The sequence below is a fragment of the Leopardus geoffroyi genome, chromosome C3 (assembly GCF_018350155.1).
Source record: "Leopardus geoffroyi isolate Oge1 chromosome C3, O.geoffroyi_Oge1_pat1.0, whole genome shotgun sequence".
NCBI classification, from domain to species: domain Eukaryota; kingdom Metazoa; phylum Chordata; class Mammalia; order Carnivora; family Felidae; genus Leopardus; species Leopardus geoffroyi.
Window position 1 is genome coordinate 6,937,579 of NC_059338.1, and position 21,677 is coordinate 6,959,255.

A 21,677-nucleotide genomic window follows, 5' to 3' on the forward strand; every position below is an offset into this window, starting at 1 on the left:
TCAGCCAACCAACCAGACAGTTGCTGTCTGTGAGGAGCACAAAGGCAGTTGGCCCCACCCTCTGACTTGGCATGTGAGAAGTGCTTTTACTTGGAAGAGGGAGAAACAGCTCTTTTCCCTAACAGGCAACCCAGGCATTCAGGATGCACAGGACAGAGCCAGGGCAGGGCAGTGTTGGGGCTTCCTGTTTCCGTTCCGCATTTTCCCTTCATAGGAGGCAGGAAGCTTAGTAGCAATTCAGAACCCTGGGGTGGGGGAGTCCTCCTTTGGTGTCTAGAATGTTCCTACTTTCGGGGGAGGGACAAAGACATTAAAGGGTTGGGATTCTGAGAGGAGGAATTTCTTCTCCTATAGACTCCTGTAGTTTTAGGTTCATCACTGTGGATTTGTTGTTTCCAGCATCAATCCTACATCCCAGTGAGTTCTTTGGACCTAGGCAACTAGTGTCCTAGGCTATTTGAGCTGCAATGAACCTTAACGATATCCAAGTCCCTCTTCCCCATTTTACAGGTAAAGGAAGTGATGTCAAAGGGAGTGAGAGGTTTGTCCACGAGCACACATCTAGCGAATGGTAAAACAGGAGCCCACGACTCCCGTCTCCCAGCTCCAAGGTCATTCCACCAAAACCACTCAGCCCCTCAGGGAGCCGGTGAGGAAATGACCTTTCTCCAATAATCATGTAATAGCTGGGCAGCCTGATGGCTACTTTTCTGTGACCGCCAGTGTGCATTTAAGGGGGTGAGAGGTAATTGGGGTTTGAGGGATGGCCTGAGGTGAAGGAATAGAAAAGACTCAGAGGATCATGCAGAGCTCGCTCTGGGAAACTTGGTCTCATTAGCATGCCCAGCAAGCAAGGGTCTAGAAGCCCTTTGGAACTGACTCAGCCTTGCAAAGATACCAAAGCTCCAGAGATACCCTGGTTCCCTTCTGCACAGCGTTCTCCCCTTCTCCTCACCCCCTTGTCTACCGCCAAAGCTGATACATGTAACTTTACTTACACACATTTCCAAATTGGAAAATCCTGGGCTCTCATCCTTCATGTCCCCAGAGATGTGTGAGAAGGTTTGTGGGGCTTCATCTAATGAGAATGTGGCACTGGTTTCAGATTTCTGAAACCAGACCCGAGATGCTAGGGCTCTCTCTCTCTCTCTCTCTCTCTCTCTCTTTCTCTGTGTGTGTGTGTGTGTGTGTGTGTGTGTGAGAGAGAGAGAAAGAGAGAGACAGAGACAGAGACAGAGAGAGATTGCTTGTTTGCTTTATTCAGACTGAGCAGGGCCCTCAGAGGGAGATAAAAAGGCTGCGAAGGGACCTCCCTGCTTGAATTTCTCTTAAGCAAGCAATGCCTGATGCTGCCCAGATTGGCTCTTTCTTGCTTATATGTTTGTTTGTCGAGTCTAGCCTGAGGGTGGCCTTTGGTATCCTTCCTGCCAGTAAAAGGATCTTTCTCTGGGGACAACCGAAGCTCATCTGCCCCTTAAACAGCCTCTGTTGTGCCAAATAGGGAAAAAGAGAATGCAGAGTTCAAAGGGGAATACCAACTAACACTCAACCAGCACTTAATATATTCCTGGTGCCATTCGAAGTGGGCGTCAGCAAATTTAATCTTTGCAGTAATCTTATGAAGTAGGTAGTATTGTCTTTCCAGCTTCGCAGGAGAAACTGAGGCCCAGAAACCTTAGGTAACTCACTCAAGGTTGCAGAGCTAGCTAAGCGACGGAGCTAAGAGGCGCTCTTGACCAGCAAGCATGCTCTTGACCTCTGTGCTCCTGGATTGTCAGATGCACAGGATGCTCACGTACTACCCAACCAGGTCAGCTCCCCAGGGTCTGAGTGGTTGAAATACTGAAGGTATGAATGTGGGCCAGACATGGAGGAATTTGCCAGGCTAGGTGGAAAGAGGAAAGGAGAGCATTTGAGCTAAGAAAAGGCTCAGAGGCACAAATAGGAAAGTAAGAGTGTGGAGATGGTCGTCACTGAGGGGTCATGAGGGCAACAGTGAGGTTAGGGTCGTACCAGAAACAGGAGCCGCCTAACTTTGGGATCCCCAGTATGTGACAGGTACTTTCCGATCAAAGGCTTTGTCCTCACCCGGTGATAACAAAATAGGATTCCATGTCCTTCCTCCCAGGTCGCGAGTTCTTTCCACTGCCTCCCTGCCCCCCCACAGTTAGATTCCTTATTTTACTTTTTAATAAATTTAAATCACCTTCACCCTTTTTTTTCCACCCTCTGCCCCCTGACTCAGGTAACCACCGGTCTGTTCTCTGTATCTGTGAGCTTTTTAAAAAAAAAAATTAATGTTTTTATTCATTTTTGAGAGAGAGAGAGAGACAGAGCGTGAGTGGGGGAGGGGCAGAGAGCGAAGGAGACACAGAATCCGAATCAGGTTCCAGGCTCCGAGGTGTCAGCACAGAGCCCGTTTGAGCCATGAGGTCATGACCTGAGCCAAAGTCAGACACTTAACCGACTGAATCACCCAAGCGTCCCTTATATATGTATTTTTAGATCCCACATATAAGAGAGATCTCTGTCTGACTTATTTCAGTTAGTGTAATGCCCTCAGGTTTTATTCGTTGTCACAAATGGCAGGATTTCCTTTTTTCTCATGACCGATATTCCACTGTATACATATACAACAATTTCCTTATCCATCCATCCACTGGTGGACACTTTGGTTGTTTCTGTATCTTGCCTATTGTCAGTAATGCTGCAGTGAACAGGGGGCGGTGTGTGTGCACATATGTTTTTGAGTTAGTATTTCATTTTCTTCAGATGAACACCCAAAAGTGGGACTGCTGGGTCACATGGCAGTTCTACTTTTAATGTCTTGTAGAGACTCCACACTGTCTTCCCTAAGTGCAGAAGGATTTCTTTTTCTCCACAGCCTCGCCGACACTTATTATCTCTTGCCTTTTTGACAGTAGCCATTTTAAGAGGTTTGAGGCGATATCTCATCGTTGTGATGTGCCTTGCCCTGATGATGAGTGATGCTGAACCTTTTTTTTTCATGTACCTGCCGATCACCTGTATGTCTGCTTTGGAAAATGCCTGTTTGCATCTTCTGCCTGTTTTTTAATTGGACCATTTGGTTTTGTGCTATTGAGTTGTAGGAGTTCTGTATATATTTTGGATATTAGTCCCTTATCAGATACATGATTTGCAAATATTTTCTCCCGTTCAGCGGGTTGCCTTTTTATTTGTTGGTGGTTTCCTTTGCTGTGCACAAGCTTTTTAGTATGATGTATTCCCGCTTCTCTATGTTTTTCTTTTGTTGCTTTTGGTTATGGTGTCAGATTCAAAAAATCGTTGCCAAAACCCATGTCAGGAGCCTTACTGCCTATGTTTTCTTCTAGGAGTTCTATGGTTTCAGGTCTCCCATTCATGTCTTTAATTGATTTTGAATTAATTTTTGTGCATGGTATAAGGTAGTGGTCAGGTTTCATTCTTTTGCATGTGGCTGTCCCATTTTCCCAGCACCGTTTATTGAAGAGATAGTCCTTTTCCCATTGTGTGTTCTTGGCTCCTTTGTCATAAATTAACTGACCATGTACGTGTAGATTTATTTCTAGGGTCTCTATTTTGTATGCCAATACCATACTGTTTTAATTACTATAGCTTTGTCATATATCTAGTAATTGGGGGACATGATGCCTCCAGCTTTGTTCTTCTTCCTCAAGATTGGTTTGGCTATTCAGAATTTTTTGTGGTTCCATACCAATTTTAGGATTATTTGTTCTATCTCTATCATTTGTTTAGGATTATTAGAAAAACACCATTGGAATTTGGATCGGGCTTGCTTTGGCTCTGTAGATTCTTTGGATAATATGGACATTTTAACAATATTGATTCTTTCATCCATCAGCATGGAATAGGTTTCTATTTGTTTGTATCTTCTTTGGTTTCTTGTATTAATGTTTTGTGCTTTTCAACATGTAGGTCTTTCACCTCCTCGGTGAAAGGAGGAGGAAAATTCCTGGGTATTTTATTATTTTTATGCAATTATAAAACGGGATTTTTTAAAATTTCTCTTTCTGATGCTTCATTATCAGCGTATAGAAATGCAACCGTTTTTTTTTTTTGTTTTTTTTTTTTTTTTGCGTATTGATTTTACATCTCGTAACCAGGATGCAGGATGTCCTTTTGCTATCATATTTCAGCAAATCTGAGACGAAGATGTTCCAAGAAATTAGACAGGCAGTAAGCCTTCCCGGGTCCTCTGTCTGGATTGTTCCCTGAATCGGTGGTTCTTCTTGACCCTGAGGTCTCATTATAGCATGGAGAGTGAGTGCAGACATACCGTGTGATGCCAATGTGGTTTGGTGAAGAGACCGGGTGATGGAAATCAAGAGACCTCGAGCCTGGTTCCACCTCTGTCACTATCTAGCTTTGTGACTTTAGGTAAAGCTCCGTATCTCACTTTGCTCTCTGACACAACGGGGGAAAATGAACTCTGCCCTCTGCACCTCACGTGGCTATGATAGGGGGACCAAATGAGATAACAGAAGTCAGTGGGCTTTCGAAAGTGATATGCAAATATTGAGGGTTGTGATTTGTTCCTTTTGGAAGAAGAGAAAAATAAAATAAACCAAATACCATAAAACAATGGTTTCTATGTAGCAGACGGTGGGGGAGGAAAGAGAAAAAGAGTTCATTAGTGACCATTATGGTCCCTTGTGGTCTCCAAGAGAGACTCAAGTTACCTTTGGGAAGTGGGGGCTTCTAACAACCCTGAACTCAGGCCATCCTAACTCCAAGGGGACACAGGGCCCTGTGCTCAGGCGAGCTTATCCATGGCAGTGTATTTTTCTGAGGAGAACAGTGTGATTGTTGGCTTAGCTTTTGGTCCTAGCCAGCAGGCCTCTGAAGAGCATGGATGTGGCAAGATAGGCCTCCCAGAATTTTTCGTGGTTTGGACACATACACAGTGAAGTAAAGTAAAAGTTAAGACATTCAAAACAGTGAGGTTTTTGGGGGGGCTTAAGTAGGAGGTGATGAGTTGTTAAAAAATATGCAACTTTTCCCCCCTCCTGCACAGACATTTATGACTTTGGTCTTTGTCTTGTTTCGTGTAGCAATGATCTCTTGTGTATTCATGGCCAATACCTATGACAGTACCTGTCTTATATAGACAATAGATAAGTGCCTGAGGAATAAGGAGAAGACAAGAAGGAAGGAAGTCAAGGGCCTCCCAGGCTTCTCTGTATTTTTCTTCAAAAAAAGCATCTAAATTATGCCATTTGAGGTTTGGTCTCACAAAGATGTTAGGAAGCTGAGAAAGAGTTCATAAGAATATCAACCCTTTGGGGGCGCCTGGGTGGCTCAGTGGGTTGCATGTCCGACTTCGGCTCAGGTCACGATCTCGCAGTCCGTGGGTTCGAGTCCCGCATTGGGCTCTGTGCTGACAGCTCAGAGCCTGGAGCCTGCTTCCGATTCTGTGTCTCCCTCTCTCTCTCTCTGCCCCTCCCCTGCTTGTGCTCTGTCTTTCTCAAAAAAAAAAAAAGCCCAACCACGAAGTGTATTTTCTCTATATATACAAGCATAGCTAACAAGAAATGATTCATCCTGGCACAGGAGGAGCCCCGGCTATGGGGAGAAGAGGGGAGGGGGTGGGTAAGTCCACCTTTGGAAAGCTATAATTTTAATTTATTTGCTTTTAGTAGGTTAGACCAATATTCAGGACTCTGTAGTAGCTTTCTTACTGAGAAACTCGCTCAGCTGTGATTGATAACTATGCATTTGGCAAATGTGCAGAGTGAGAAAGATGCTGCTGGCTACAGCGATCACCCGTCTCCTTCAGAAGCTCTGGGGTTTTGCCCCATAGCGAAGCTTCTCTACTTGTGCAAAGCCCAGAGCCAGCCCCGTGCCCCTGCTCCAAACTGAGGAACGGCTGAAAGGGGCTGCAGGAGGTATATCCCCTCTCAGATTCTCCCTTCTTTGAAGTTCTAGTCCCTTGTTCTAACGATCTGTTCGGAGAAAAAAACTTCTATTTGGATATTTTGCCCGTTTTTAACTTTTTTTTAAACCTCAGAGCAGTCAGATGCTTTCAAATAGATGATTTATAAGTTTTATCTGCATCTTTCAAATGCAGGGGGGAGCACTGGTTACTGTAAGCTACTCCATCCCACTTGGAAACAGAAATAAAAAGTTAACTTTTACCTTATTGCCAGATTATGTTAACTGATGGTGTCTTGCTTTTTGAATTGGCTAGCAGGAAGCTCAGAGCCAAATGTGAGGCCCATCACCAGCAAAGGTATATAGACCCACATGCAGTATCTTTTGGATATCAACCTTAGCTCTTTAGCTTATCCTTTTTTTCCCTATTCTCTTTCCCCTGAACATACATACATTTATTCATTTATTAATTATTTTATACCATTTGGGAAGCCAATTCCAATCTTTGTTTTAGAATGAGTCAGGGTAAAAATAGTTAAAATATAAATAACATCTATAAATAACATCTATCCGGTTTTAAGCATTATTCTGCTTTAAATTTTTTTTTTTTTTACATTTATTTCTTTTTAAGAGGCAGAGCACAAGTTGGGGGAGGGGCAGAGAGAGAAGGAGACACAGAATCCGAAGCAGGCTCCAGGCTCTGAGCCATCAGCACAGAGCCTGATGTGGGGCTCGAACTCACAAACCGTAAAATCAGGACCTGAGCCGAAGTCGGACACTTAACCGACTGAGCCACCCAGGCGCCCCAAGCATTATTCTGCTTTAAACATCACTAAGTACTTGATATATATTAACTCATGCTTCCTGATAGCATAACAAATACTATTATTACCATTAAGCTGAGAGGCTGAAAGTTAAGTAACCTTCCCAAGACCATAAAACCTCCAAATTGCTTTAGAAAGAGTGAATGTAACATTTAAAACAAATAATCCTCTCTCTTCCTCCTTCTGAGTGTCATATCTGGAGCCCTATTGTATTTCATGAAGCATGCTAAATTCTTTGTATTCATTATGTTAAATCTCCACAACAGCCCTCTTGGCAATACTGTTAAAGATGAGGAAATTCAGGTTCAGAGAGGTTTACTAACTTGTCTTGAAGTCCCATGATTTGGAAGTGGCAGAATCCAGTTTTAAGCTTCCAGACCATGGCCCCAGTTTTCTTCTCAGTTCCTGACCTGCTGTCTCTTCAACTCACCTTCATTTTTTTTTAAATTAAAAAAAAATGTTTATTATTTATTTTTGAAAGGGAGAGAGAGAGGGAGAGAGAGCACGCAAGTGGGGGAGGGTAGAGAGAGAGGGAGACACAGAATCCAAAGCAGGCTCCAGGTTCCATCCAAGCTGTCAGCACCGAGCCCGACGTGGGGCTCAAACTCACAAGCCGTGAGATCATGACCTGAGCTGAAGTCGGATGTTTAACCGACTGACTCACCCAGGCATCCCTTCAACTTACCTTCTTATTGGAAGGAAGGACATACTATTCTACTATGAAACCTTCACTGACTTTGGCAGCCAGGAAGAAGAATGTATCTTGACTGACCCTCACTTTGATACCCTGGAATCCAGTACAGCCTGGGGACTCCTCTTCCAGAGCTCTGCAATAATTGTTTCTGGAAAGTATTTTGGGCTTCCAGGAAGGCTGCAATTCTAAAGGGCTAATCCCAAGGGGAATCTCAACTTGGGCAAAAGGGGTGTTGGCAGAATCACCCTATGTGCCTAGAGGAACCCAAATAATCTTCGTTGGCCTCTAGTAGCATCCCGCTGTATAGATATTTACCTGAATAATGAACCAGTCTGGAGTAGCAGCCAATGTGGAGCTTGAGGGAACAGGGACCCAAGTGACAGCTTCTCTAATGGGACCACCTTGTCCTTTCTGGAATTGGAAGAACTTGATCATGGTAGCCTGGGGTTGAAGAAAGAGGAACCAGGGATCAGGAGATGTGAGTCTCAGTCCTGTGCAGGAATTTCAGTCCTCATCAGCTGTGCATCCTTGACTAAGTCATTTCACCTTTTGGGGGCTCAGAGGTTCTAACTAATATTTGATATGGAGCCATTGGAGGGGTTGGTTTTCTGAAGCCCCTTCTTGGCTCTAAAGTTTATGATTGCAGATGTTCTTTTAGACCAGAGACCGTCTTGGGTCCCCTGGTTGACCCCAGTGTCCCCCCTCCTGGTCAGTCTGGTCTTCCTTGTACCCAGAGAGGCCCAGGTGTCAGCTCTCCATGCTTCAGGACTCACGTGTGCCATGCGTGTGTTTTCCTGGAAGCTGCATATAGGACACTCATTGATGGGTAAGCTTGTGGTCTGGAACTAGCAGGGAGATGGTAAACATCACGGAACAAGCTGCCCTTTCAGGCTCTCAACCTTGGCAGCATAGTATGAAAATAATTCTTGGGAAGCTGGAGCCTGGTGGCAGCTGCCTGCTTCTCCTCTGCCTGCCTGCCAGGCCCTACCAGAGCTCAGGACAGATCGAGCTCTGCCTGGGCATGCGGTGGCCGGCACTGGTAGTTTTCCACTCTGGGAAACTGGAAAGTGAATTGGCTTCTCTGTCCAGGAGATTGGTGGGTAGTGGAAGTGTCAAGAACCACCAAGAACAACTCAGCAAGCAAAATCAGGACACCCTTCTTTTCTGCTGGGTCTCTGGGTCCCTCGCTGTCCCTTGCTGTCCTCCGCCTTTCCATGCTTCCTGATCTTTCATAATGTGGAGTTCAGAGATGGATGGATGGGATCTGATAAAAAAAAAAAAATGAAGTGGGCTTGGGGAAAAGCACAGGGGCCTGACATTTAGGATTTGGCACTCTGAGTCTTTGCTATTGGCTGGGGTCCCTTCCACAGGAGTTTACCAAAAATAGGCATATTCACTAGGAAAACCGCACTGGTACTGCTGAAAAGTGCCACGTTGGTTGCCCTGGGCCAAGGCTTATCCTGGTTCCAAAGACCCACTAGGATGAGGAAGGCCATCCAAGATCAGCTTGTCTTTTTTCCTCTGCCCTTTCTCTGAGGCCCCTGGGAATATTGATTCACCAAGAAACTTCGCCTACTGGCTGCTTTTCTGGCTCTTATCTCTGAATTCCCTATCCTCATCCTTATTATCTTTGGTTCCAACATCTAGACCTCAAGACCCACTCCAATTGTCTCAAGAAGCTTTGTAATATCTCTGGCTCAGAGCCTTGCTCTGGCATTGAGCTGGAGATCTTCATCAAGGCATAGAGTGAGACTCCGAGCTCTTTCCCTCACCAAAGCTTGGGGACCCCTCCTTAGTGCAGCTTCTTGGACCTTTATCCAGTGTCCATTGACTACAATTCATGCTAAAGCTTCTCCTCCTCTCATGCAAATGCCCACAAAGCCCTTCAAAGAACATCCCTGAAACTTGGTGTCCTTTGGTGATTGCTGAGAAATGAAACAATCCTAGAGAAATGAATCAATTACAGAACCTGCCCTCAAGAGTTCAACACATGGTGAACTCTCCATTCATCCAGCCTTGGGTTCATCCATCCATCCACCTGCCTTCTACCCTTTTGCTTACTTATTTATTTGCCAAATGTGTATTGAGCGTCTAATGGGTACCATGTGTTGGCAGCTGCCCAGCGGGAAAAGGAAGAATCTGACATGATTACTATTCTCAAAATTGCTTACAGTTTCACTAAGGAGGCAAACAAGCATGAGTGAACTAGAAAATCTCTGGTGAAGGTTGTTACCTAAAAGAACCCCCCACCCATCTCTTTTATCCCCCTATCATATTTTAGAGTTTTCTGTAGTTTTGTCATACTATCTGAAATAGTAACAATTCATAATAGCTATTGTCAGACAATTTGATTGCCTATTTGAGAATCGAAAATCTATTGCCTCTTGTCTTTCTCCTCTACCAGAATGTAGGATCCGTGGGCTAAGTCATTTTATCTGTCCTATTCACCACTGTATCTTCACAGCAGGAACTGATTTGTTAGATAAATTCATAAGCATTAAATAAATTAACATTAATATTAAGTAAATATATTTGTTAAATAAATACATGAACAAAAAGATGGGTTGCAATAGATATGTAATGCCCCAGAATTACAAAGAAGTCTTATATGTCTGCTGCCTGGTTAAGCATCATTAGTCAGGGCTACCCTTTCCTGACTTCCCAGGTCTTTGTTTTTAAGCCTCCTAATTAGGAACAACAGAAAACTCTTCTTTTACCACCTTTTCAACAGATATTTATTGAACACTCAGTTAATACCCAGACACCCTACTAGAAATGAGGCAAACAACGGAGAGAAAGATAGACAAGATCTCTGGCCATATGACACTGAATAGTTAGTGGAGAGACCAAAATGAAACAATTATTTGTATTGAAACAAACAATTATTTGTTTTACAAGTGTGAAAAGTGCTAAGAAGGAAAGCAGCGCACTGTAAGAGCATGTAACAGAAATTCCTAATTTCCCCAAAGGCTCAGAGGAATTCTCTAAGAGCTGGAGGATGAACAGGAGTCAGCAGGTAAGGGAGGGGAGGGGAAGAACATTCCAGGTACACGGAACATGACATGCAGGGAGACCCTGAGGCTGGAAGGTACTTTGTGCACTTACGAAGTCAGGATGAGAGCCAGCAAAGATGTGCAGAAAGCCCAAGGTGAGGCCGGAGAGGTAGGCTGGGCCCGATCCCGCAGACATCATGGGCCACACTATCCCAGGAAGACTGGACAGCTGTTAGAAGATTCATGTCAGAATAAGATTCTAGGAAGCTCGCGTGGGCTGCTGTGTGGAGAAGGACTGGCAGAGGAACCGGAGGAAGAGCTAGAAGGCATTATAGTCATCCAGATGTGAGGTGGCAGAGGCTGGGCCCTGCATGGGAGGAGTGGAGAAGGAGAGAGACAGCTGGACTCAAGAAATTTGCGGGACGTAGTGATGAGGGACCATAAGGCAAGCTGAGGGCAAAGCACAAGCCAGCACACGCCCCTCCCCCACCCAAGTGGGATCTGTGCGACGTTCCTCAGGCTCTCCTGGCCACCCAAGAACAAAGGAAAGGAAAGAAAACAAATGGTTAACTGTGATAGAGATCACAGTCATGCGGGACACGAGTCTCCTTCAGGTTACAAATGTCTTAGTAAATTATAAGAAAAAGGCAATTTTATCAATAGCCTGATCTCCAGGAACCTGTAGACTCAGTTTCCTGGAGCCCCAACATCACCATAGTGATGTGGGGACAAAGGCAAGAAGAAAATGGCAGGTAAAATTAAATTTCCGTGTGACCTGCAGCCCGTTGACAAATACCTGAGGCAAATACAAAGTATAACATTTCTCCAGGAACCCCCTACTGTCTTAATGTCAATGGCTTCCTAGAGGGAAAACAACCTTAGCTTGACCCTAGCAAGGCTGTGGCATCCTATGAGTCCTCTTTAGCAGACGAAAGTCCTTCTGGAGGCTTCCCTTTGGCCTTTCCCTCCCCCAACTCCATAGTACATAAGCAGTCACTCTTTACAAGCCCAGTGCAGCACTTCCTGCCCACGGGTCCTGTCCCTGTGCTTTAATAAAGTCACCTTTTTGCACCAAAGACATCTCAAGAATTCTTTCTTGGCCATCGGCTCTGGACCCCTACCACTCCGAAACCCCATCCATACGAGCGGTAGGCTTTGCTAATAGAGCAGCTGACTCCCGAAGGACAGGTTTACTTCCCACTCCTCCACTGCTCCTAAAGCAGAAATGAACGTGTCACGTGTCATTCCAGAACTCTTCCTGTCCCAGAGTCCTGTACTGGTCCAGGTTCAGGGCCACGTGTGCCGCGGCTCAGGGAGGCCTTCCAGTTCTCGACATGGTGTTGCCACAGCTGTCCACACGTGGTTGGCTTACACCCTTCCGTGCGAGGGAAGCACTGGAGGGGATGAGGAGGAGGGGCGCAGTGACACATTTAGAATTTTCTTTTTTTATGTGGACAAACCGCAGCCTCGTTTCATCCCCCAGTTCTTCCAGTTATCAAACCTGAGCAGCAGCAGAGTCACCTGGAGGGCTGGTGAAAACCTGGTTGGCCGGGCTCTGCCTTCAGAGTGATTCAGTAGGTCTAGGGTGGGGACTGAGAATTTGCATTTCTTTTCTTTCTTTAAAAATTTATTTTATTATTTATTTATTTATCAAAGCAATTTTTTCAATGTTTATGTATTTTTGAGAGAGAGAGACAGAACACGAGTGGGGGAGAGGCAGAGAGCGAGGGAGACACAGAATTGGAAGCAGGCTCCAGGCTCCGAGCTGTCAGCACAGAGCCCGACGCGGGGCTCGAACCCACAAAATGTGACCTGAGCTGAAGTCGGACGCTTAACTGACTGAGCCACCCAGGCACCCCCCAATTTTTTTAAAAATTCAAGTTAGTTAACAGGCAGTGTAGTCTTGGCTTCAGGAGTAGAACCCAGTGACTCATCTCTTACGTATGACACCCAGTGCTCATCCCCAAAAGTGCCCTCCTTAATGCCCATCACCCATTTCGCCCCTCCCCCCACAATGGAATTGGGGAAGGTATTGGCAAATGACATGTCAGAGAACTTCCGTTTCTAACAAGTTCTCAGATAGTGTTGGGGGCTGCCGGTCCTGGGAGACCACTTTGAGGATCAAAACCTTAGCCCAGTAATGAAGGGGAGCAAAGAGCCTCAGCCAGGCAACTGGCCCTCCTTGGACACCAAATAGAGTATCCTAGGTGGGATCTCTCTCTCTCTCTCCCTGTCTCTTGGTTTTTCTCTCCCTTTCTTTGTTAAATATGGAAAGTACCTATATAGGCATAATTGGAACACAAAATAGATAGGGTTCCTAAGCCCAGGAAATATCAACATGCTTCATACAGGCAGCTGCAGCTAAGGCAGCTGTGTTAAAACTCCCTGGTTGCTGTTCCCAGGACAAGCAGTGCCTTGGTGGGGAAGTTATTTGCAACAATATCATGACTCACCCCATGCGACCCTCTTTCCCCATTTCTGGTTTACTTTAGATGTTCCGAGAAACAGAAGTTCTCGTTACACTCATGGCCCAGTGACTAGAGATTCATGATAGCCAGGAATGCAAGCCCAGTGGGACTGTGAATGTGGATGTCCCTGGACTTTGGAATGGCCCCAGAGAGTGATCATGTGTCCAGGCTGGAAGGGACCTGGAAGCATGGTTTCCAAGTGTGGCTGCATAGCAGAATCACCTGGGAAGTTAAAAAAAAAAAAAAAAAATGTAGGTTCCTGGGCACAGTTTCAGACCTACCGGAGAAAAATCTCTTAAGACAGGGCTCACAAACCTATATTCTACAACCTTCCCAAGCAATTCTAAAGCAGTCGGTCCATGGACTGGCTTTTGGGAATCACTGCCTTAGAAAACATCTAATCCAGCTCCCCTGATTTCCACAGGAGAAAACTGAGACCCAGAAAGGATGTGAACTTTGCTCAGATCCTGGAGTGGATTTGAAATCTCTTTTTTTTTCCTTCAGAGGTTGTGTAGCTTAGAGAGAGCCATCTTTAGAGTCCGAATCTAAAGTGAGTTAGTATTTACTCCATGAATGGCCTTAGGCAGTTATTTAATGTCTTACCTGTAGATGGGGGATTCGTGAGAAACAGGAAGTAATGAGTGACAAAAATACCATATCGTCTGACATTTGATAAGTGCTGTTTATAAGTGGTTACCATTATTACAGTATATCATCAAATTGAAGAGCCTGCTGATTCTACTGTACTGATTCTACTGATTCTACTGTGTCACTCTAAGAAAAAACCCCAGCCAGTTAAGCTATGACTCACCATTTGCTTGTGAAATGTGTTCAGATTTCAGATATGTTAGCGCGTGGAAAATAATGGGAGATACAGTCTTCCACTTCTCTTTCCCCAACCCAGCACAGATTACTACCATTATTGAATTAAGTAGTTAAATGTCTGAAGAAGAACATACTTAGTGTGCTTGAGGAGCAGCCAGGAGGCCAGCATGACTGGAGGGGGGGAGTGCGCTGGACGTGAGGTCCAAGATAGCCCGAGATCAGCTCTGCAGGACCCTGGAGACCACGCATGCGTTTTCAATGTTATCATGAGTGAGGTGGGAACTCCCTGGAGGGTGCTGGGCAAAAGAGTTACGTGGTCTGACTTACATTTTCACAGATAAATGGGACAAGGTGGACAAAAGGACGTCTGGTTAGGAGATTATTGTTTTATTCCAGGATCGACCTAGAATGGTAGTGGCATATGTGGAAAGGAGGTGGGTTATGGGAATTCTTTAGGGTGGCTAATGGGATTTCCTCATCGGCTGTTGGGCTGGATATGGAATACGAAAGGAGTCAAGGGTGGCCTCAAGATTTTTGGCTCAAGTAATTGGAAGAGTGGAGTTGGTTGAAATGGAACAGACTGGGGGTAAGGTTTGCAGGGTGACATATTTAACTCCACTTTATTCTAACTCCTAATCTATGTCTACCTCTGTTTTCAGTCAATATTTTTGAGCACCTGTTGTCTCCCCAGACGTGCCCTGAGAAATAAAATTGAATAAGATCTAGTCTCCCCGCCTATGCCGTTTTTCCCCCCAAAAGTTTGCCATCTGTAGGAGAGATGAGACTCACACACAGACAATTATATGACAAAGCACTATGTACCGAAGGCTATAAAACAGATACTAAAAATGTCGGACATCAGAGTAAGGAGAAATTTACCGAAATTGGTACTATTCCTTCTTTAAAAAACATTTGCTTTAGTTGCAACCAAGTTCATTACATTGCAAAGAGACAGTGCTAGATACTAACTTAAGCTACTCTTTCCACTTCAGGTGTACGAACCTCCTTGCTGTACCCGAAGCCACTAAGAAGGCTCTTTTCTTGACTTCTGTTCCCTTTCCATGAAACATTCCGCCCTCCAAGAGTCACCTGGCTGTCTTCCTTCACTCAGATCTCTGCTCAGAGACACCTTATCCGAGAGACCTTCCTTATCTCTTGACATGAAAAAGCAGCTATTTCCTTTCCCTGTGTTCTTTTCTTCACAACACTTGCCACTTTTTCTCATCTTATATATTTATTTGCCTCTTGTCTTTTTCCCCATACTAGAATGTAAACTCTGGCAAAGGGTACTTTGTTCTGTTCATGCCTATATTCCCACGGGGCTCAAAAAAAAAATCATTGAATGAATGAATTAATAAAAATAGGAGCTTAAAAACCCTATGGATTTGGAGAGCAGTAAGTTGATTACCACACTGGGAATGGAGATAGGACTGGGTCCATGAATAAAGCTTTGTTTTCTGAAGGGAAAGAAGGTGCCAGAGGCCAGCTCTCTGCAGAATCTGCAATGCTTCTGCCTACAGCCTGGCGTGTTGGGAGAAACAGCTTACATCTTGCCATTCCTTTGGTTAGAGCAGAGAGTGACAGTCTGGTACATTGGACTAACTTTGGATTAGGACCCCTTCATAGCCATGGGACTCTAACTGGTTTTCTCATGTGTAATTTGAGAATAATAATACATGCCCCGCCTACCACACAGCGTTATCGTAAGGGTAAACAAGATGAAAACAATGGGACAGCACTTTGAAAACTGTGAAGAATGAACTGTATTTTAGGAGTCAAGATAGCAACTGGGGGCACCACGACATGAATGATAGCCAGAGGTGCAAGGACCGTCTACCTTGGCCGGCCAGGTCCCCTCCCCAGAAGATCGTTGAGGGATATATACACGCAGAGAGCAGTAACAATGGGAAAGCAAAGTTACTTTATTAGTAGCTGGCTTGGGTCACAAATGCCAAGGCAAGTGTCTGGTAACCTGGACTGGGGCGTGTAGCCTGTGAGATAAAGGTGTCCAGAAGCTTCTCCTGGCCCATTGAGTCACTGGTACTGAGGGACACTAAGCAGCAGTGCGAAAACGTTTAGCACACCCAAAAACACGCAGGACAAGCATCTGGGAAGGGGCCGGAGGAGGCCTTGAGGCAGGGCATGGCCTCCACTGCATAAAGGGGTGGAGCACAAGAGAGGGCGCACCCTGTGAGTGATTTCTGAAATGTTCATTGACCTCACTCACTGGTAATTTGGGCCCCATTGGCATTCTGTATCAGTATTTCCTCATCCTTACTCCTCCCTTCAATTTCACATTCCAGAGGGTTTAGGATTTGAGAACTTGATGCTTCATTCCTGAACAGCCCAGAATTACACTCGAGATTCAAACATAATGATTATTTGTAGAACCTGTCACCCCAGATGCAGAAGTTATACATTTGACAAGAATAGGCAAAATGATACTAGATCCCATGTTCATCTCTTGATTTAAATTTGACTTGGAAAATGCAGGGGACAGGAACATGGAAGTGTTTCGGTGGTGTATATGGCCATGATTCTTGCCAAAGTGGCTGAGTCTGGTTTTGCTTCATCGTACTGTTCCTGGAAGTATCAGATGACATCATGCATGTTGTGCGTTGTCAAATGCTTTTTCTGCATCTATTGAAATGGTCATATGGTGTTTATCCTTTCTCTTGTTGATGTGACATAGCATGTTGATTGTTTTGCAAATATTAAACTACGCTTGCATCCTGGGAATAAATTCCATTTGATTGTGGTGCATGATTTTTTAAATATATTGTTGGATTCAGTTTGCTAATATTTTGTTGAGGATTTTTGCATCTATATTCATGAGAGATATTGGCCTGTACTTCTTTTGTTTTGTGGTGTCTTGATCTGGTTTTGGTATCAGGATGATTCCTTCCTCTTGTATTTTTTGGAATAGTTTGAGAAGAATAGGTATTAACTCTTCTTTAAATGTTTGGTAGAATTTGCCAGTGAAGCTGTCTGGTCCTGGACTTGTGTTTTTTGGGAGCTTTTTGATTACTGAGTCAATTTCGTTGCTGGTGATTGGTCTCTTCAAATTTTCTATTTCTTCCTGATTCAGTTTTGGTAGTTTATGTTTCTAGGAATTTATCCATTTCCCCTAAGTTGTCCAATTTGTTGGCATTTAGGTTTTCATAATATTCGGTTACAATTGTTTATATTGAGAAAATTCCTTTCTACTTCTAGTTTGCTGAGAATTGTTATCAGGAAATGATGTTTGATTTCAGCAAATCTTTTTTCTGTGTCTTTTGAAGTGACTATACAGTTTCACTTTCTAAATCTGTGGTGAATTACATTGAATGATTTCTGAATGTCAAACCAACCTTGCATTCCTAGAATAAATCCTACTTGATCATGGTGTATTATTCTTTTTATATGTTCTTTGATTCAGTTTACTAAAATTGTGTTTAGAGTTTTCGTATCTATGTTCATGAGAGTTATTGGTCTATAGATTTCTTATAAGCTTCCTGTTTGGTTTTTCTTTAATTTTCTGGAAGAGTTTGTGAGTGCTTGGTAATTTTTCTTTCTGAAACATTTGGCTGAATTCAACAGTAAAGCCATCTTGTCCTGGGGTTTTCTTTGTAGGAAGGTTGTTGACTATATATTTAAATTTTTTAGAACATAAATGATACTCAGGTTTTTATCTATCTCTTTATAAATGAGCTTTAGTGGTTTGTATCTTTCAAAAATTTGATTATTTTATCTAAGTTGTTGAAATTATTGGCATAACATTGTTTATAAGATTCTCTTATTATGCATTTAATATCTTTAATTTCTGTAACAAGGAAACTTCCTTCATTCCTGATGTTTGTAGTGTTTTCTTTTTTCTCTCCCAATCTGGCTAGAGATTCTTTTTGCCTTTTTTTTTTTTTTTTTTTTTTTTTTTTTTTTTAAGTCTTGTCAAGGAACCAGCTTTTGGTGTTTTAGAGTTTCTCTATTGTTTTTTCTGTTTTCTATTTCGCTGATTTCCACTAATAATCTATTATTTCCTTTCTTGTAATTACTTTGTATTTTATTTGCTCTACTTTTTCTAATTTCTTAAGATGAAGACTGCAGTTATTATTTAGAGATCTTTGCTCTTTTCTAATGGGGGATTTTACTGTGGTAATTTTCTCCATAAGTACTTGTCAAGTGGTATCCACACATTTTGTTATATTTTCATTATCTTGCAGTACAGAATACTTTCTAATACTAATACTTTTCTAATACTTTCTAATTTGTTTTCTAATTTCTTCTAATTTTCCTTTTTTCTTTGACCCATGGCATATTTAGGAAAGTGTTATGCTAGTTTGAAAATATTTGGGGATTTTCCAGCTATCTTTCTATTATGTATTTTTTCTAACTAGTAATTGCATTATGACAGAGAACATACTTTGTATGACTTGAATATTTAAAATTTATTGGGACTTGTTTTATGATTCAGAATATGGTCTATCTTGGTACATATCACAGGTGCACTTCAAAAGAATGAATACTCTATGTTTTTCAGTAGAATTCTATAAATGTCAAGCTAGGCAAAACCAGTGGATAATGTTCACATCTTCCGTATACTTACTGATTTTTTGTCTAATTGTTTTACCAATTATTGAGACGTAAGTATTGAAATCTTCAATGACATGTGGTTTTGTTCATTTTTCCCTGCAGCCTTGTTTTGTTTTGTTTTGTTTTGTTTTGTTTTGTTTTGTTTTGTTTTGTAAAGCTCTGTTACGTGAATAAACATTTAGGACTGTCATGTGTTCTTGATGAGCTAACCCCTTTATCACTGTGAAATACCATCTCTATTTCTTGTCTTAAAATCTGTTGTGTCTGGTATTAATATAACCACTCCAGCTTTTTTTTTTTTTAATTACATTTTCGTGGTATATCTTTTCGCATCCTTTTATGTGTAAACTTACCTGTGGTTTTCTGCTTTCCTTTCAGTGAATTGAACTTTTTATGATTCAGTTTATCTTTTGTTGATTTATTAGCCATGAACCTTTTTGAAAATATTATTTTAGTGCTTGCTTTAGGGTTTGTCATGTACATCTTTAATTAAAGTCTATCTTGTAAGTGATAGTATATCACTTCACATACAGTATAAAAATCTGACAAGAGGGATGTCTGGGTGGCTCAGTCGGTTAAGTGTCCGACTTTGGCTCAGGTCACGATCTTGCGGTTCGTGAGTTCAGGCCCTGTGTTGGGTTCTGTGCTGACAACTTCGAACCTGGAGCCTGCTTCAGATTCTGTGTCTCTCTCTCTCTCTCCCCCTCCCCTGCTTGTGCACTCTCTCTCTTTCTCAAAAATAAACATTTAAAAAATCTTCGAAAAGGATGCCTTCCGTTTTTCCCTTTTCAGCCCTTATGCTATTGTTTTCATGCATTTTAGTTTTGTACATATTATAAACCCCACGGTATATCGTTACTGTTTTTATATAAATAGTCAATTACCATTTAAAGAGATTTAAATAACATGAAAAATCGTCTTAATCTAAATAGTCAATCACCATTTAAAGAGATGTAAATAACATGAAAACTCATCTTATATATTTACTATGTAATTACCATTTCCAAAGGGACATTTGTAATCATTTTTATCTTTGGTCCTCTGTTCATAATGTATCCTTTTTCTCTGGCTGCTTAAAAACTTTTCTCACCTGTTTTAAGCAGTTGAATTATGATGTACTGTAGTATAGTTTTCTTCATGTTTCTTATGGTTCAAGTCACTGAGCCTCTCGGGTTTATAATTTCATCAAATTCGAAAAGAATTTCCACCATGTTTTATTCAAATAATTTTTTGGTTCCTCTCTGTTCTTCTTTAAGGAATCCATTTACATGTATAATAGGATATTTGCAATTGTTTCACAACTTAACTTAGGTTCTATCTTTTTGTTTGATTGATTATTTGAGTGATTTGATTAATTTCTGTCATTACTTCATTTTGGATAATTTCTATTGCTGTCTTTAAGTTCACCAATCTTTTCTTTAATGTATAATCTTCCTTTAATCTTATTCAATGTATTTTCTCATATAGTCAAGTTTCATCTCTAGAAATTTTATTTATATCCTTCCCTATCTCACTTAGCTCTCCTTATATATATTTATTATTTTTTTAATTAAAGTATAATTATCACACAGTGTTATATTAGTTTCAGGTGTACAATATAATGATTCAACAGTTCAACATTTCTCAGTGCTCATCAAGATAAGTGTACTTTTGTTCCCCTTTGTCTATTTCCCACATCCTCCTCACCTACCTCCCCTCTGGCAACCACCAGTTCTCTGTATTTAAGCGACTGGATTTTTGGTTTGTCATCTCTTGTTTTGATTTATTTGTTCATTTGTTTTGTTTCTTAAATGCATTTTATGAGTGAAATCATGTGATATTTGCCTTTCTCTGAGGGACTTATTCCACTTAGCATTATACCCTCTAGGTCTATCCACATTGTTGTAAATGGCAAGATTTCATTCTTTTTTATGACTAATATTCCATTATATTCCAATATATACCACATATCCTTGATCCTATGGATTAAGTCTTATGGATAGATACTTGGATTGCTTCCATATCTTGTCTATTATAATTAATGCTGCAATTAACATGGGGTACAGGGATGCCTGGGTGGCTCAGTCAGTTAAGCGTCTGACTTTGGCTCAGGTCATGATCTCACAGTTCGTGAGTTTGAGCCCTGCATTGGGCTCTGATGACAGCTCAGAGCCTGGAGCCCACTTCAGATTCTGGGTCTCCCTCTCTCTCTGCCCCTCCTCTGCTTTCTCTCTCTCTCTCTCTCTCTCTCTCAAAAATAAATAAACATTAAAAAATTTAAAAAAACACTTAGTAATCCCTTCAAATTACTGTTTTTGTATTCTTTGAGTAAATACCCAATAGTGGAATTACTGGATCATATAGTAATTCTTTTTAAAAATGTTTTTGAGGAAACTCCATAGTTTTTTCCACAGTGGCTGACCTTATAACAATATAAGTATAATTGGTTTAATGTTCTTTTTAAATTCTTTTTTTTTAATGTTTTTGTTTTTGAGAGAGAGAGAGAGAGACAGCACAAGAGGAGGAAGGGCAGAAAAAGAGGGGGACAGTGGATCCGAAGCGGACTCTGCACTGACAGCAGAGAAGGCCATGTAGGGCTGGAACTCATGAACTGTGAGATCATGACCTGAGATGAAGTTGGACGCTCAGCCAACTGAGCCACCCAGGCACCCCTCTTCTATATTCTGAATCAATTCCATTGACTGATTGTTTTTCTCATTATAGGTTCTATTTCTCTGCTTCTTTATATGCCTGCCATCATTGTACATATTTATACTAAAAAAATTCTTCATTGTCTATCTGAAATTTAAGTTTAGCTAGGAATCCTGTATTTCTCTGGCAACCCTAGATTCCCCCGACCTCTCCAGACTCTTATCCTTGTCTCTTTGATTGGGAGCCCTCCAAACTTTGCCTTGTTCTCACTCACTGTGGACTCTGCCACAGCAATAAGCTGGTGCCACTGTAGGACTCATCTTCTTTGTCCCCTCTCAGGGATTGTTGGCCTTTGTTATCCGGTATTCATTGTTTGAAACTCAATGTTTTGAATACTTTGTCCATTCTTTGGTTGTTTCACCCAGGAGAGTCAATCTGGTCCTTGTTACTCTATCTTGGCTGGAGGTGGAAGTCCTTCCCCAGAGGCCATTGTTTATAGCCAGAGGCAAAAACATGGTGCTGATGGGGGCCAAAGCTGTGTGTCCAGTACTTTCATAGGACAGTTGGCTTTGCCCTGTAGTTTTGTGCAATCAGCTACCTAGAAAAACGAATGCTTTGGATCAGGTGGTACCTGGTGGCCATGAGGATGACTCAGCACCTTTGGGAAACTGGTTAGTAGTACACATCTGCTGATAAGGTAATGGGGATGGGCCATGGGCTTATTACCAAATAAAAGAATAAATCAGCACATTGCATCACATTACATTACTTGGGTCTGGGA

The 21,677-nt window shown here is 42.2% G+C and overlaps 1 protein-coding gene across 7 annotated transcripts in view; it reads left to right on the forward strand.

Annotated features, from left to right (window-relative positions):
* DDR2 (discoidin domain receptor tyrosine kinase 2) overlaps positions 1–21,677 on the forward strand; it is a 155,117-nt gene that overhangs the window by 98,192 nt on the left and 35,248 nt on the right. The window lies entirely within an intron of this gene.